This window comes from Suricata suricatta, chromosome 1 (assembly GCF_006229205.1).
Source record: "Suricata suricatta isolate VVHF042 chromosome 1, meerkat_22Aug2017_6uvM2_HiC, whole genome shotgun sequence".
Taxonomy (NCBI): domain Eukaryota; kingdom Metazoa; phylum Chordata; class Mammalia; order Carnivora; family Herpestidae; genus Suricata; species Suricata suricatta.
This window is the reverse complement of record NC_043700.1, coordinates 193,092,387-193,107,834: the sequence shown is the minus strand read 5'-3', so window position 1 is coordinate 193,107,834 and position 15,448 is coordinate 193,092,387. Positions and strand designations below refer to the sequence as shown.

General features: G+C 47.4%; 1 protein-coding gene and 1 pseudogene across 1 annotated transcript in view; both read right to left on the bottom strand.

The window, feature by feature from the left end:
* NELFA (negative elongation factor complex member A) overlaps nucleotides 1-15,448 on the bottom strand; it is a 25,543-nt gene that overhangs the window by 8,782 nt on the left and 1,313 nt on the right. The gene's annotated exons all lie outside the window — the stretch shown is intronic.
* Nucleotides 6,368-7,279, bottom strand: LOC115299982 (annotated as a pseudogene).

The following is a 15,448-nucleotide window of genomic DNA, read 5'->3' as shown; positions in this document are numbered from 1 at the left end:
CGAGGGGCCGCGCGGGCCAGCACGGCCATGGCCGCACCCCCCGCTGACCGCGAGCGCGTGAGCAGAGCGAGGCCTCTGCGAGGACCTGACTCTGCAAAACTACTCGAGGGAGAACCCTGTGCGGATGTGCCTGCGAGGGAAACCGGGGCAGCCTGGCCCGAGCCGGCGCACTGTCTGCAGTTCCGGCATCACGGCCGGGCCGTCAGATGTCTGAGTGCCCGGGGGCGCAGCTGAGCGGCGGCCGGGCGGCCCCGGGCAGTCCCGTCTCGGGGACGAAGCCCTGCAAACGGCTGGGTCAGGAAGCACGGACTTCAGCCAAGAGGAGCTTGAATTCCGAAGGCACTGGCCCGGCCACAGCCAGAGTCAAAGCAAAGAGGAACAAAAGGCAAAACCCGGTATTCGGCAAACGCTCCTCCGGCGCACGGGATGCCTGTGACCAGCTGCAGGGCCCTGTTCACAAGCCTCTCCGAGAACAAGACACATGCAGCAGAGCGGGGACTCCGAGCGCAGCGAGACGACAGAAGGCGACGGAGCAGGCGAGGGCAGGAGCCCTGCGCAGGCCCGCTGGGCTGGCGGGGGGGCCGTCCTCCTCGGGCCGAGGAGTCTGGGGCCACGCACCCCTCAAGTTCCCGATTTTCTTCACACAACTGGACACTCTAATTCAATGTTCCTCTAAGAAAATCAACAAAGAAAAACCAGAAAAGTATTTAAAAAGAAGGTAACAAGAGTGTGAGAATGCGTTACGCATGGGCCACGTGATAGACTATGCTCCGCACCGCTCACTTTACTCCCAAGTAAGGGGCAAATGGGTTAGATTTCAATGTGAAAAATAAGACTGTGAAAATACTAGAAGAAACCACAGAAATCTTTTTTTGTGATTGCTAAGTGAGAAAGACCCTTGTAGGTATGATTCTAAACCAAGGAGTCTATAAAAGGCAAGAACATCAATTTTACTACAGAACTGTTTGGGCATGGAAAGACCAAAAACTACAAATCCCGTAAATATAATCAAAAGAGCAACGACAAACTAGAGAAAAAGTACTTGCGACCCCTATTACAGGTATTAAACACGCGCATGTGCACGCACGCGCACACACGCACACGCTTGATCCTACAAATCAGTAAAAGAAATTTACCAGAAAACGATTCAAAACTCTTAAAAACGCAAAGGATCCTCAGCCTCACTCAACGTCAGGGAAACACAAAAGGAAAGGAGACAAGCTTCCCACCCGTGAGCCTGGTGGTATGGGACAGGGCCTCTGCGAGGACAGCCTGGACCCCAAATCTGTCACCATTCCCTGGAAAAGCACAGCACACTCTCTTGCGTCCCCATGCCACAACTCCCGCCCCAAGTGAAGGAACAGCAGCGCAGGCCCGCTCGCTCTCAGTGTCCGCCCTGCAGGGTAGGTGGCCACACGCCGATGCCAGAACGTAAGTGTGCGGAACATCTACGCGTGTATGTTGGCAACCCGAATCACAATTCCTATCCTATGCACTCTCCTCCCCACCCCTGCCAGAACGAACATGTTCCCCTGCTCTCTTCCACACCCGGGGGAAGGGACACGCAGGCAGGGCATTCCCTGCAGCAAAAGGTGGGGAACAGCGCCGTGCCCACCAACCGGAGAGCAACCAGTAAAGTGGACCCTATGAGGCAGTGAAGAGAATGACGCGTGCATGGCTTCCCCCTCAAGCCTCCCCAAGAGGAGATGAACAACTCACCAGCCCCTCTAATGATTTAGCTGTTCTACAGACATAGTCAGTCCTGAGAGCCAGGCGGGGTGGGGTGTCAGAGCCGCAGAGACGAGCAAGGGGAAAGACCTGCTCTCAAAACAGCTCACACGTGAGCACAGACTAAACTGAGAATCCACCTGTGTTCACGAAAACCTAGTATTTTTGTTTTTGTTGAGAGAGAGAGAGAGACAAAGGGTGAGCAGGGGAGGAGCAGAGAGAGAGGGAGACACAGAATCCAAAGCAACTCCAGGCTCTGAGCTGTCAGCACAGAGCCGGATGCGGGGCTCGAACTCAGTGAACAGTGAGATCATGACCTGAGCTGAAGTCAGACGCTCAACCAACTGAGCCACCCACCCAGGTGCCCTTGTTTTTGATGGTTTTTTTTTTGAGAGCAAGCGAGTGCAGCTGGGGGAGAAGTGTGGGGGAAGAGAGAAAATCCCAAGTCGGCTCCACGCTCAGCACAGAGCCTGATGCAGGGCTCAATCCCATGACCCTGGGATCATGACCTCAGCCAAAATCAAGATCAGATGTTCAACCAACTGAGCCACCCAGGCGCCGTGCAAATGTAGTATTTTAAGTTGAACTACTCCTCCAAAAGGATATGTCCTACTGCCTACTGCTCAGAATAGGACTCTGTTCGGAAACAGGGCCTTTTCAGAGGTGGTCAAGTTAAAATGAAGTCCTTACAACTGGTGTTCTTAGAAAGAAGGAAAACTTGGACACAAATGAGGTACTCAGAGAAGAAAGACGAAGTAAAGAAACAGGGAGAAGGCCGCTGAGTGACCGAGGCCACCCGGAGCCGGGAGACCGTGTATGTCTGCTGTTCTAAGCCACTGCGCTACTGTCACAGCAACCCCCGCAAACCAGTACAACCACCATAGGGCAAAATGGACGATATTTTTATTAAAATGTGAAAAGAAAAAAAAAGGAGGGAGGTTAAAAACAAAAAGACTACTGTTATGGACTGAATGTGTGCTCCCTCAAACTATATGCTGAAGCCTTAATTCCCAATGTGATGGCAGTGGGAGGTGATGGTCCTGAGGCCAGGGGCGCCTGCCTTGTACAAGAGGGACCCCAGAGCTCTCCCCCCGTGTGGGCGCACAGCCGGAGGCTGCCATCTGCAGGCCAGGAGGACGGCCCTCGGAAGACAGAGTCAGCCAGCACCTGGATCTCGGATGCCCTGTCATTCAGCACTCTACGGAAGTAAACGTCTGCTGGGCTGTGCTTTGGTTTGTTTATTTATTTATTTTTATTTTTGAGAGAGTGCAGGCAGAGGAGAGGCAGAGAGAGTGACAGCGGAACCAAGTTGGGCTCTGAGCTGACAGCACCCTTAACACAGGGCTTGAATTCACAAGTTGTGAGACCATGACCTGAATCAAAGTCAGATGCTTAACTGACTGTTCCACCCCGTCGCCCCCAACCCTTTTAGAGTAAACCAAATCTTCAACAAGCATCCTACCTTCAAGAGCAGCTGGGTGGCTCAGTTAGTTGAACGTCCGACTTCGGCTCAGGTCATGATCTCACAGTTAGTGAGTCTGAGCCCAGTACAGGGCTCTGTGCTGACAGCTCAGAGCCTGGAGCCTGCTTTGGATTCTGTGCCCCTCCCCTGCTCATGCTCAGTCTCTCTCTCTCTCTCTCTCAAAAATAAACATCAAGGGGCGCCTGGGTGGCTCAGTCGGTTAAGCGTCCAGCTTCAGCTCAGGTCATGATCTCACGGTTCGTGGGCTCTGTGCTGACAGCTAGCTCAGAGCCTGGAGCCTGCTTCAGATTCTGTATCTCCCTCTCTCTCTGACCCTCCCCTGCTTGGACTGTCTTTCTATGCCTCTCAAAAACAAAAACAAAAACAAAAACAAAAACCATCCATAAAAAAAAAAAAGAATCCGATCTTCAGACATGTTCTCATGGTATGCTTTCACTGGGTTTCCAGGGAAGACAGATGCTTGAATAAGAAAGGACCTTCTAGTTCTTGCCAAGAGGGTACCCTTGCACGCCCTCAGGCACACACACACTCGTGTGCGTGCACGCGGTTTCTCTCTCATTTGCACACAGCACCACAAATCCATGAGAAAAAACGCGTGGTTGGACACAGATCCTGGACTCAGAACAGAGAAAAATAAAACTGGCTTCCAATATAACAGCACATACGAAGGTGAGCTCCTGATGTAGTGAAGACCTGTCTCTGAATGGAAGAACTACAAAGTGAAAAGAAACAAAAGAGGCACATCTAAAGACTTCTTAAAACTTCTAAAGCACAAAACATAAACCAAAAAATTATTGTGTATTAGATGCAATCTGTGATGTTCAAGACCAGAAGGGTTTACTATCCAAAATATACAAAGAGTCCCGGCAAATCAACAAGATAGCAATCCCAATAGAAACAAAGGCAGATGCTTTTAATAGGCAATGTGCAAAGAAGAAATCTGAGAAGGCATTGAACATAGGGAGCAGATGTCTCGAACACAAGATATCAATTTCTAACCATCTGATCCACAAAATCAGAAAAGCAGACAAAACCAACTGGGGGAAGAGTGAGGGGGAATACGAGTACCCTGAGGCACTGCAGGTGGGAGTGTGGACACCACAATGTCACCATTTAAACAAATACATTCCGTGACCCAACACTTCCACCCCTGGACACAGATTCCAAAGAAATCTTCACAGTGACCTTGGTTAAGAAGCTCTGTGCTACAGCACTACTTGTCACAACCAAGCTGGTCACAGCCTGCCACCCAGGGCTGGAGTGATGTGCACAGGGACACCAACCAAGGGGGCGTGGTTGAGCAGGAGTCAGCCCATTTTTCTCTGAAGGGCCTGACAGTGACTGTTTTAGGGTTTGTGGGCCACGTTAAATAAGAAAAAAGGATTATGAGACAGACTCAAACAACCCTTTTAATAATGTGCAAACATTCTTAGCTCACAGACCTTACAGATAGGTCACAGGTCAGTTTGCCAACTCTTAGATTAGATAAACAGCAACATGGCTGAATATTAAATTTTGTTTAATATTTATTTATTTTTTGAGAGAGAGAGAGAGAGAGAGAGAGAGCACAAGCGGGGAGGGGCAGAGAGAGAGGGAGACACAGAATCTGAAGCAGGCTCCAGGCTGCGGGATGTTAGCACAGAGCCTGATGTGGGGCTCGATGTAATAAACCGTGAGAGCATGACCTGAGCCAAAGTTGGACACTTAACCGACTGAGCCACCCAGGAGTCCCAACATGGCTGAATATTAAAGATAATGTTTTGGGGGGTGATGGACATGAAGGAGGGCACTTGAGGGGATGAGCACCGGGTGATATATGGAAATCAATTTGACAATATAAAAGAAAAAGATAAATAAATCCCCATTAAAAAAATGTTTTATTTAAAAAAAAACAAGGACTGAAGGGGGGCACCTGGGTGGCTCAGTCAGTTCAGCGTTGATGGGCTCAGGTCATGCTGTCACAGCTCAGGACTTCAAAGCCCCTCTGCACTAACGGTGCTAAGCCTGCTTGGGATTCTCTGGGCCCCTCTGTCTTGGTCACTCCCCCAATCGTGTGCATGCCCGTGCATTCTCTCTCTCAAAAAGAAACATTTAAAAAAATAAATGAATTTTAAAAATTGCTTAAATGTGTAAGACAATGTAATTTTACATCAATTAAAAATAATATGTGAAGGAGTGGCTCAGTTGGTTAAGGGTCTGACTCTATTTTGACTCAGGTCATGACCTCACGGTTCATGAGTTCAAGGTTGGGCTGTGGTGACAGTAGTGAGCCTGCTTGGGATTCTCTCATGTCCTCTCTCTCTGCCCCTCCCCCGCTGGCTCTCCTTGTCTCTGAGAAATAAACTTTAAAAAAATTTTTTTAAATATGTGAAGATTTGCAGTGTAAGACTGGCAAGAAAAGATGCTCAATGTCACTAGCCATTGTGGAAGTACAAACCTGGGGGCACCTGGCTGGCTCAGCTGGGAAAATGTGCGACTGCTGACCTCAGGGCTGTAAATTTGAGTCCCACATTAGGCATACAGATTGCTTAAAAATAAAAAATATTTTTTAAATTGTTTAATGCTTATTTTTTTTTACTTCCTATTCTTTTTTTAATATATATATTTTTAATGCTTTATTTATTTTTGAGAGAGATAGAGACAGCGTGAACAGGGGAGGGTCAGAGAAAGAGGGAGACACAGAATCTGAAGACAGGTCTACGGCCACACCACCGTGAACGCGCCCAATCTCGTCTGATCCCGGAAGCTAAGCAGGGTCGGGCCTGGTTAGTACTCGGATGGGAGAATCTAAAGAAAGGCTCCAGGCTCTGAGCTGTCAGCACAGAGCCCGACGCAGGGCTTGAACCCAGGAACCGTGAGATCATGACCTGAGCTGAAGCCGGACGCTCCACTGAGCCACCAGGCGCCCCTGTTTACTTCCTATCCTTGAGGTTCAATTCTGGAACCTAAAGATATATCCAAATTAGTATTATATCTACTTATCTATAGCCAGAAACATCTTTTAGCATGTTGTGCACAGCAGCCAAAGCTATGGAATCCTCCTTGATCGGACTCCTCATACTACCTTGATTGATGGAATAAACATAACAAAAAACAGAATACCAAGGCAGATATACAGGACCCTAACAGACAAATTCTGGAAGGAATCCCGCCACTGCCCAGATGGAGACTGATTAACGTACTCATCACTCATCGTCTGGCATCTTCAGGCTGTATGTTCAGAGTAATTTGGGAAGAAATCCATTATTTGCTGGGCACCAAAATACTTAGGGGGCTGCTGCAGGACACTATGGCCTCCCCAGCCGTTTCTAGGATGGACTGCAAACTGCCGACGTGACTTTGCGGGAACTGGGTCTGGGGCTGCGGGGCTCCTCTCCGCCGTCGGGCGGCGGGCCGCCCCAGGCTTGGGGGGCCCCAGGTCTGACTGTTCCAGTCTGGCTGCCCCACGGCTGCCATTCCAGGGCTGGTTGCTCCATACTGGAAGGTTCTGGAAGTGTTCATCAGGTATCTCTGGTGATACGAATAGAAGCCTGGGCACTCTGGAGTCACAGAACTGTTCTGAGTCCCAGTGTTGTGACTCTTTGGCCAGTTGTTTTTCTACCACCTCTTACATTTCATTCTCTGGTTCTGGAACCACGTCCTGACCTGCTTATAGCTAAGGTTCAGAATGTTGGAAAGTTCTTGCATCTGCTGGAGACTGAGGTATTTCTGTCTCTGAAATCGGTCACTGAGTACACAGAGCTGGGTCTGAGAGAAGACGGTTCTGATCTTGCTTCTTGCCCGGAGTTGGATCTTCCTTCTTCCTGGTGATCTCCTCTGCAGAAGTGGGTAGCACTTTTACGCTGGGACTGGTGGAAGGATCTGGGCTGTCCTGAATAAGCAGATCCGTGGAGGAAGGAAGGGGAGAGACGGTCTCCCTGTGGGGGGGTCTCAGCAGATGACATTTGCAAGGATGCATAATTTTCTTGAGGCCCATAAATCTGAGGCATTGGAGAAGTGTCCCTAGAATCAGGCACCTCGGGGCAAGGCTGGCACTGGGGTTGAGCTGGATCCACGCTCATGTTGCTGAGTTGAGAGAAAAGAGAGAGAGGGAAAAAAAAGAGGGAGATACAGCCTTATGTGTCTAGATGGAAGAACTCCAATGCTTACTTATTTTTGAGAGAAAGAGACAGAGCATGAACAGGGGAGGGGCAGAGAGAGACAGGAGACACAGAATTTGAAACAGGCTCCAGGTTCTGAGCTGTCAGCACAGGCCCGACGTGGGACTCAAACTCACAGACTGTGAGAACACAACCTGAGCCGAAGTCAGAAGCTGGACTGACCAAGCCACCCAGGTGCCCCAAAATAAAATCTTTAAAAAAAAAAAATGCCTGAAATGAGAAAGACACTACCACATGTAGAGGACCACGGGAGCCCTTGCAAGTCACTGGCGGGTGGGTGAGAGCCACCGCTATCTTGGAGAGCAGTCTGCCTGGGTGGCTCAGTTGGTGAAGTGTTCAACTTGGGCTCATGGTTTGTGAGTTCAAGCCCCACAGTGGGCTCCCTGCTGTCACTGCAGAGCCTGCTTTAGATCCTCTGTCTCCCTCTCTCCTTGCCCCTCCCCCACTCATGTGCATGCACACTCTTCTCAAAAATAAACATTAAAAAAAAAAAAAAAAGGACATTGCCATCCCTGTCCCCCAGAGAACGGCAGTCCACACAGGGACATACCCGTCAATGGGCACATCCGCACCAAGGCAGCCTACTCATTAGTAAAAGCTATGAACTATATATAGGGAGCCTGGCTGGCTCAGTCAGTGAAGCATGCGACTCTTGATCTCTGAGTTGTGAGTTCCAGCCCCAGGATGGGTACAGGGGTCACTTAAAGAAATAAGCTTAAAAACAAAAGTTATAAACTATTAGTATACATAACACATGGGTATTAAAATAATGCTGCTGAGTGAAAGAAGGGAGACGAAATTGCTGAGATTTTCTAGAACAGATTAAAGACTAAAGATTAATTGTGAAAAGCTCCCCCAAACGTGCCACTGGAAACTGCAGGACGACAGAGGGAACCGCCGTCCTGCACCAGCAGTAGGGGGCGATCCTGCCGCTGGCACCGCAGAAAAACAACAGAAGTGCTAATTCCAGGGGGGCACCAGAGTTCAGTGGTGGGCCCGTGCGCAGGAAAGGTCTGTGCTGGAACTGTGACGTGAACACAACACAGGGAAGAGAGGTGGGTGTCACATTCCGACACTCCTCATCCGACCCTCTGCCCCCGGGTTGCAAACCGAGCTGCTTCTCTGTGTCTGAGCGGCTGAGATCCTCCAAGCAAAAGTGGGGCGCTTCCTTCTTCCTGAGCTCACGCGGCCAAGTTTCCGAGCTGTGATGTTAGTCCAAGGTTTCTCGGTGAGGCAGCCACAGCGACGGGAGGGCTCAGAGCACGTCACAGCCGCGGGCACGTCCCGGGGAGAGGCTGTGTCTTGCTCCTTCGCAGCGGCCGCCGTTCCGCGGGGAAGCCTGTAGCCCTCCCAGTCACTGGCCACTGGGATCCCCAAGACTTCCCGAGGTCACCCCGAAGTCGGGTAGCTTTACGTACCACACAGTGTCGCCCAGCCCCGCTGCTCTAAGACTCCTGCTGGCGTCGACGTCAGCGCCTTGGACAAAGCGGCCGCTGGCTTTACCCGGCAGCCTTCACGAGTCCTGAAGCGCCTTTGCAAATGTGGCTCCCGTGGCCCGAAGTCACCGCTGACACTTTATGACACTGTAGTTAGCAAAACACCTCACGTCCATTGTATCCAGAAGTCATTTGCCCCCACTGTCAAGACACCATCCTTCTATCCGGAACCAGAATAAAACCTTCTTAAAGAGCAGGAGCCCTGACCTACTTCCGTGCTCCTTTACCACACAAACTAGCAGACTGGGTCACTCAGGGCTCTCCTCCTCCCCGGTAATGGCCCCGGCTGCTGTTTACCTAGCTCTGAAGAAGAATACAGCCATCACAAAACCAGTAAGCCGGGCTCGGAGCGTAGCAGAAGTGGTCTGTGGTGGTTGAGCTGTTGGGTCCACATGACTGGGCCGGTGCGGGACATCTGGTCAAACACTGATTCTAGGGGTGTCCGATGGGGGGAGAGCACCGTCTGACCCGGCACCCTAGAAGAGCCCGCCCTCCCCGATACGGGTGGGCCTCACTCAGCCAACTGCAGACAGAGCCCCTGCGGAGCTGAGCTGGGACACTGGCCTTCTCCAGCTTTGGATCTGGACTGAACTACTGGCTCTTCCTGGGTCTCCAGCTTGGGCTTTCTGACTAGCACTCCTCGGCAGCCCTCCCGGGTGTCCAGCACGCTGGCTGCAGATCGTGGGGCTTCTCTGAGTCCTCAATCATATGAGCCAATTCCTTCCACCAGCACCCCCATAGATGGCATATAGAAGTATTTATCGGGCGCTCGCTTGCTCTCTCTCTCTCTCTCTCTCTCTCTCTCTCTCTCTCTCGGTTCTGTTTCTCTGGAGAACGCTAATACAATGTGGAACACATCCAGCCAGATCATCTAGTCCCCCTGGATCTATGGTCTTACGTAGAAAAGCTTAATCTTTAGAATGACATTTCAAAGGTATTAGATAGACCCTTAAATAACTTGAGAAAGCTAATTAAGTTAGCTAAGTAAATTAAGATGTTCCAGAAAATTTTCTTGGGGCACCTGGCTGGCTCCGTTAGTAGTGCATGAGACTCTCGATTTTGGAGTTGTGAGTTTAAGCCCCACAGTGGGTGTAGAGATTACTTAAAATACTAAAAAAAAAAAAAAAAAAAAAAAGGGGGGGGAGGGAGGGGGTGCACGGATGGTTCAGTAGGTTAAGCATCTGACTTTGGCTCAAGTCATGATCTCACGATTCGTGAGTCTGAGCCCCACATCAGGCTCTCTGCTGTCGGCACAGAGCCCACTTTAGATCTTCTGTCGCCTTCTCTCTGCCCCTCCTCCGGACACAAACAACCCCTCCCCTCAAAAATAAATAAGCATTAAAAAAAAATGGAAAAAAAAAAACCCTTTTACTACCAAGAAAATAAAAAGGCCTTTCAGAAAAGTATATTACCCAGAATGGCCTAATCCTTCTGCAACCTAGCCAATAAACCCTTTATTATAATTTCTTATAATATAGGGGCACCTGGGTGGCTCAGTTGGTATACCATGAGACTCTTGATCTTGGGGTCACTGAGTTCAAGTGGGTATAGAGCTTACCTTAAAAAATGGTTTTGGGGGGTGTCTGGATCTGCATGGCTCGGTTAAAGTGTCTGACTCTGGATTTCTTGGTTTCTACTGAGGTCATGATCTCACAGTTAGTGAGATAGCACTCTGTTGGGCAGAGCCTGCTTGGGATTCTCTCTCCAGCCCCTCTCCCAGTCACATGCATGCACAAGCATTCTCTCTCTCTTTCTCTCTAAAATAAATAAATAAAAAATTTTTGGTAGTGTGGATGAAGTCCCAGAACTACATACATTGGTATATACCAATAAAAGAAAGCTGATATATCTATATTAAAGTTGGACCAAAAAAAAAAAAAAAAGACTTTAAGAACAAAACATTATCACATACAGACACCTCTATACACAGATCCATGGTTCAGCTTAACAGGCAACTATAACAATGCTGAAGTTGCATGTACCTAATAACATAGCTTCGAAATATATAAAGCAAAAGTTGATAAAACTGTAAGGAGAAATAGACAAATCTATAATTATAATTGAGACCACCATACTCTTCTCACTAATGAATAAAGTAATTCTTTAAAAAATCTGTAAGACTCTAGTAGACCTATACAATAAACTGACCTAACGAACATACACAGGGCAACAGATCTCAAAACTAGTGAATAAATCTGCTTCTAAAGTTCAGTTGCAATGTTTACAACTGACTACATATTTTGCTATTAGGCAAATCTTAAATTTCAAACAACTGAAATAATGTAGACTGTATTCCCATATAAGCACTCAAGTATAGCTAGAAATCACTAACAAAACATAACTAAAATCTCTCCCTCTCCAATGTACAGAAACTAATAAACAGCTCTAAACTACACAGTGTAAGTGAAGAAATCACAGGTTAAGTAATGTGACTTAATGAAAATGCTATTCAACTTCAAGCTGTATTACAAAGCTTTCATAATCCAGACAGGATGGTACTGGCACAAAAACTGAAACACAGATCAATGGAACAGAATAGAGAACCCAGAAATGGACCCATAAACATATGGCCAACTCATCCCTGACAAAGCAGGAAAGACTATCCAGTAGAATGAAGACAGTCTCTTCAGCAAACAGTGCTGGGAGAACTGGACAGTGGCGTGCAGAGAAATGAACCTGGACCGCTTTCTTCCACCGCACACACAAATACACTCAGAATGGATGAAAGACCTAAATGTAAGACAAGAAGCCATCAAAATTCGCAAGGGGAAAGCAGGCAAAACTTCTTTGATCTTGGCCACAACAACTTCTTACTCAACACCTCTCCAGAGGCAAGGGAAACAAAAGCAAAAATGAATTACTGGGACCTCATCAAGATAAAAGGCCTCAGCACAGCAAAGGAAACAATCAGCAAAACTAAAAGGCAAGGAATGGGAGAAGATATTTGGAAACAACATCAGATAAAGGGTTAGTATCCAAAATCTATAAGGAACTGATCAAACTCAACACCCAAAACACAAATCCAGTGAAGAAATGGGCAAAAGACATGAACAGACACTTTTCCAAAGAGGACATCCAGATGGCTGACGGACACATGAAAAGACGCTCAACGTCACTCATCGTCAGGGACACACAAATCAAACCCACACCGAGACACCACCGCACACCCGCCAGAATGGCTAACGTTAACAACCAGGCAACGACAGCGGTCGGCGAGGATGCGGAGAGAGAGGACCTCTGTCGCATGCTGGCGGGGACGCAGACTGGCGCAGCGGCTCCGGAAAACAGTGTGCAGGTTCCTCAAAAAATTAACAACAGAACTACCCTGTGGCCCAGCAATTGCACTACTAGGTATTTATCCTAGTATCCTAGGATACCATTAGTATCCTAGCCCAAATGTCCATCAATGAATGGAAAAAGAAAATATGGTGTGTGTGTGTGTGTGTGTGTGTGTGTGTGTGTCTGTGTGTGTAATAATAAGAAAAAAAATCAATACTCAAAAATATTCCCACAAAGGAAATCCAGGTCCCCCATATGGCTTTATTACTAAGTTCTACCAAACATTTAGGAAGAAATAATTAGATTATTAAACTTCCCCAAAGAAAAGGAAAATAGAGGATACACCACAACTCCTTTTATAAGGACAGCATAACTTCAATACCAAAATCTGATAAAGACAATCTCAAAAAGTCAAATCAGAGGTTAATCTCACCTGTGAACATAAATACAAAATTCTTACACAAAATATCTGGGCAGCATAATCCAACAATATAAAATGACTAAATTAGATTTATACCTCAGGGATGCAAAGCTGGTTTACAACTGATGCTATTCTATTAATGCAGTGAATTACATGCCATTGATAAATTTCAAAACCCATGTTCACACTACTAGGATGGATATACCAAAAAGACTGATAATAACAAAGTTGGGAAGGGTGTAAGAAATTGGAACACTCAGAAATCACCGGTGTAAAATGTAAAAATGCTGAAGCCACTATGGAAAATAGTTTGGCAGTTCTTCAAAATAGTTATAATATGATCTAAATAATTCTTCTCCAAGGCATATACCTGAGAATTTAAATCCAATGTCCACATTGAAAATACCTGCCCATAAAAACCGGTAATGAATTTTCACAGCATTATTCATAATAGTAAAAAAGTATAAACAAACTAAATGTCCATCAACTGATGAATAGTTGATGAATAAAATGTGTTCCATCAATACAATGGATAGCATTCAGTTGTAAAAAAGAAATACTAATACATGCTACAACATGGATGAACCTTGAAAGTACTATGCCAAGTAAAAGAAGCCCATCACAAAAGACCACATATTGTATGATTCCATTCACACGAAATGTCCAGAATAAACAAATCTGTAGACACAGAAAGCAGATTAGTGGTTGCCTCAGGCTAGGGAAGGAGGGTAGACTGCTAATGGGTACGGGGTTTTTTTGGGGGCTGATGAAAATGTTCTAAAATTGTCTAGGATGACGGTTACACAAATGTGAAGATACTAGAAGCCACTGAATTGTACATTTCATATGAGTGAATTGTATGCTTTGTGAATTGTATGTCAACAAAACTCTTAAAACTCATTCATGATTATAACTTTAAAAAAATCTGGAAATAGAAAAGAATTCCTTAACCAGATAAAAGCTAGCTACCAAAAATAATAGGAAACATAACATTTACTGGCAAAGCAGTCAAAGTTCTTCCTGTGTGATCAGAAACAAGACAATGCACTGGAGGGGTCCTGGTGAGCGCAGTAAGTAAGGCAAGAAAAATAAAACATAACTGGAAAGAGAATAGGAAGTACTCAGAAAAATAAAGACTTTGCAGAAAAAATTACTGCAGTTAGCAAGCCTGTAGCACAGATACTATTCACAAACTCATCTAAAAAATAACATTGTAACAGATACCTCCTACAATAGCATGAAAAATGTGAAATATCTAGTAATACATCTAACAGGATGGAAGGCCTCTATGGAGAAAATCATAATAGTTTATAACAAATATTAAAGAAGATCTAAATAAAGAATATGCCCAGATTCAAAACGTATCAGTATTATTAGGATGATTTCACCCCAGAATGCATTATAAATTCAACTCACTCGTTGACGGCAGTCAAGATCCCAACACGTGGTATGTGTAACCTCAGAAGCAAGGATCAAATACGTATGGGGAGTAGGAAGGCCCGGCAGCCGGACAGGCTCCTGAAGAACACAGTGGGAGGGGCTTCCGTGTCAAGTGGCAGTGAGGGCACTTGGTGGGTCAGAGCACAGGGACACACGCACAGCCTGAAGGGACCCAGCAGGGCTGGGAGACAAGCCAGAGGCAGGGGGCGGCTGTTTAGTAAGTGGTGCTGGACTAACAGGACAGCCACGTGGAAGAAACACTTGCACGCCCAGCGTCACACCGCAATCCATCCCGGGGAGCCTGAAGACGCCCAAGTGAGAGGCAGCCTGTGCTGCTCAAGCAAGACAGCGGGCGCCCCCCCCCCCCTGCAGGGAGGAGTATCCTAAACAAGAGAAGATCCGCCCAGTCACCGAGGAAGGCAAGACTGGCACAAGCGCCCCCCTAGGGCTAAGAGCTTCTGTAAGCCCAAAGATTCCATGGAAAGGGCTGAGTCAAGCTGAAAGCGGGAAAATATGTGTAACATATACAACAACTGGAGAAAAGGACTCCTGTCCGACGTGGGTGTGGGTGTATATACGCATATGTGTATTTTAAACCTATGTAGCAAGAAAAAAACTAAGGAAAACAAAAGATTTGAACAGATATTCGCAAAAAATAAAATCAAGTAGTGAATAAGCACATGAAAAGATGCTCAACCATATTAGTATTAAGGCAAATACAAATTAAGACCACTGAACGAAGCGACTACACTTAATATTGCACTGCATATGTGAAAGTTGCTAAGAGAAGGTCTTTAAAAGTTCCCGTTACAGGGCGCCTGGGGGGTTTAGTTAAGCATCTGACTTCCCACGGTTAGGATGTCACAGCTCGCCAGCTGGAGCCCCTGAAGGCGTTCTGCGCTCACAGCTCGGAGCCGGGAACTGTTTCAGATTCTTTGACTCCTGTGCCCTCTGCCCCTCCCCCCCCCAAATAAACAAACATTAAAAAAACTTTAAAGTTCTCATCACAAGAAAAAAATTCTGCACCTACGGTAGATGTACTGAGGCATTCACACAATACACACAAACACTGCATCATCACGTCGCACACCTGAAACTAACGTAACTGTATGGCAATTACACCTCAATTTAAAGAACGGTGTAGGCACTTCGGGACAAACTCCCTCCCCCACCGGCCGGGCTGGCAAGCGCGGGTGAGGAGTCTAATTTGGTACAGACACTTTGCAAACAACTCGGCCTCCTGCCGCGCCCGCCCCACTGCACCCCGCAGAGAGAGGCGCTGACGGACGCCCCACTGCGAACACAGCGGTGCCGGCCACGGCGGGGGCCCGGCAGAGCACGAAGCTGGCCGCGCGCCACGGTCTCCCGGGGGCAGGAGGGACAACGCGCTGCCTCCCCGGGAGGCGACCCTCGGCGGCTGCGGAGCGGGCGCCCCCCGCCC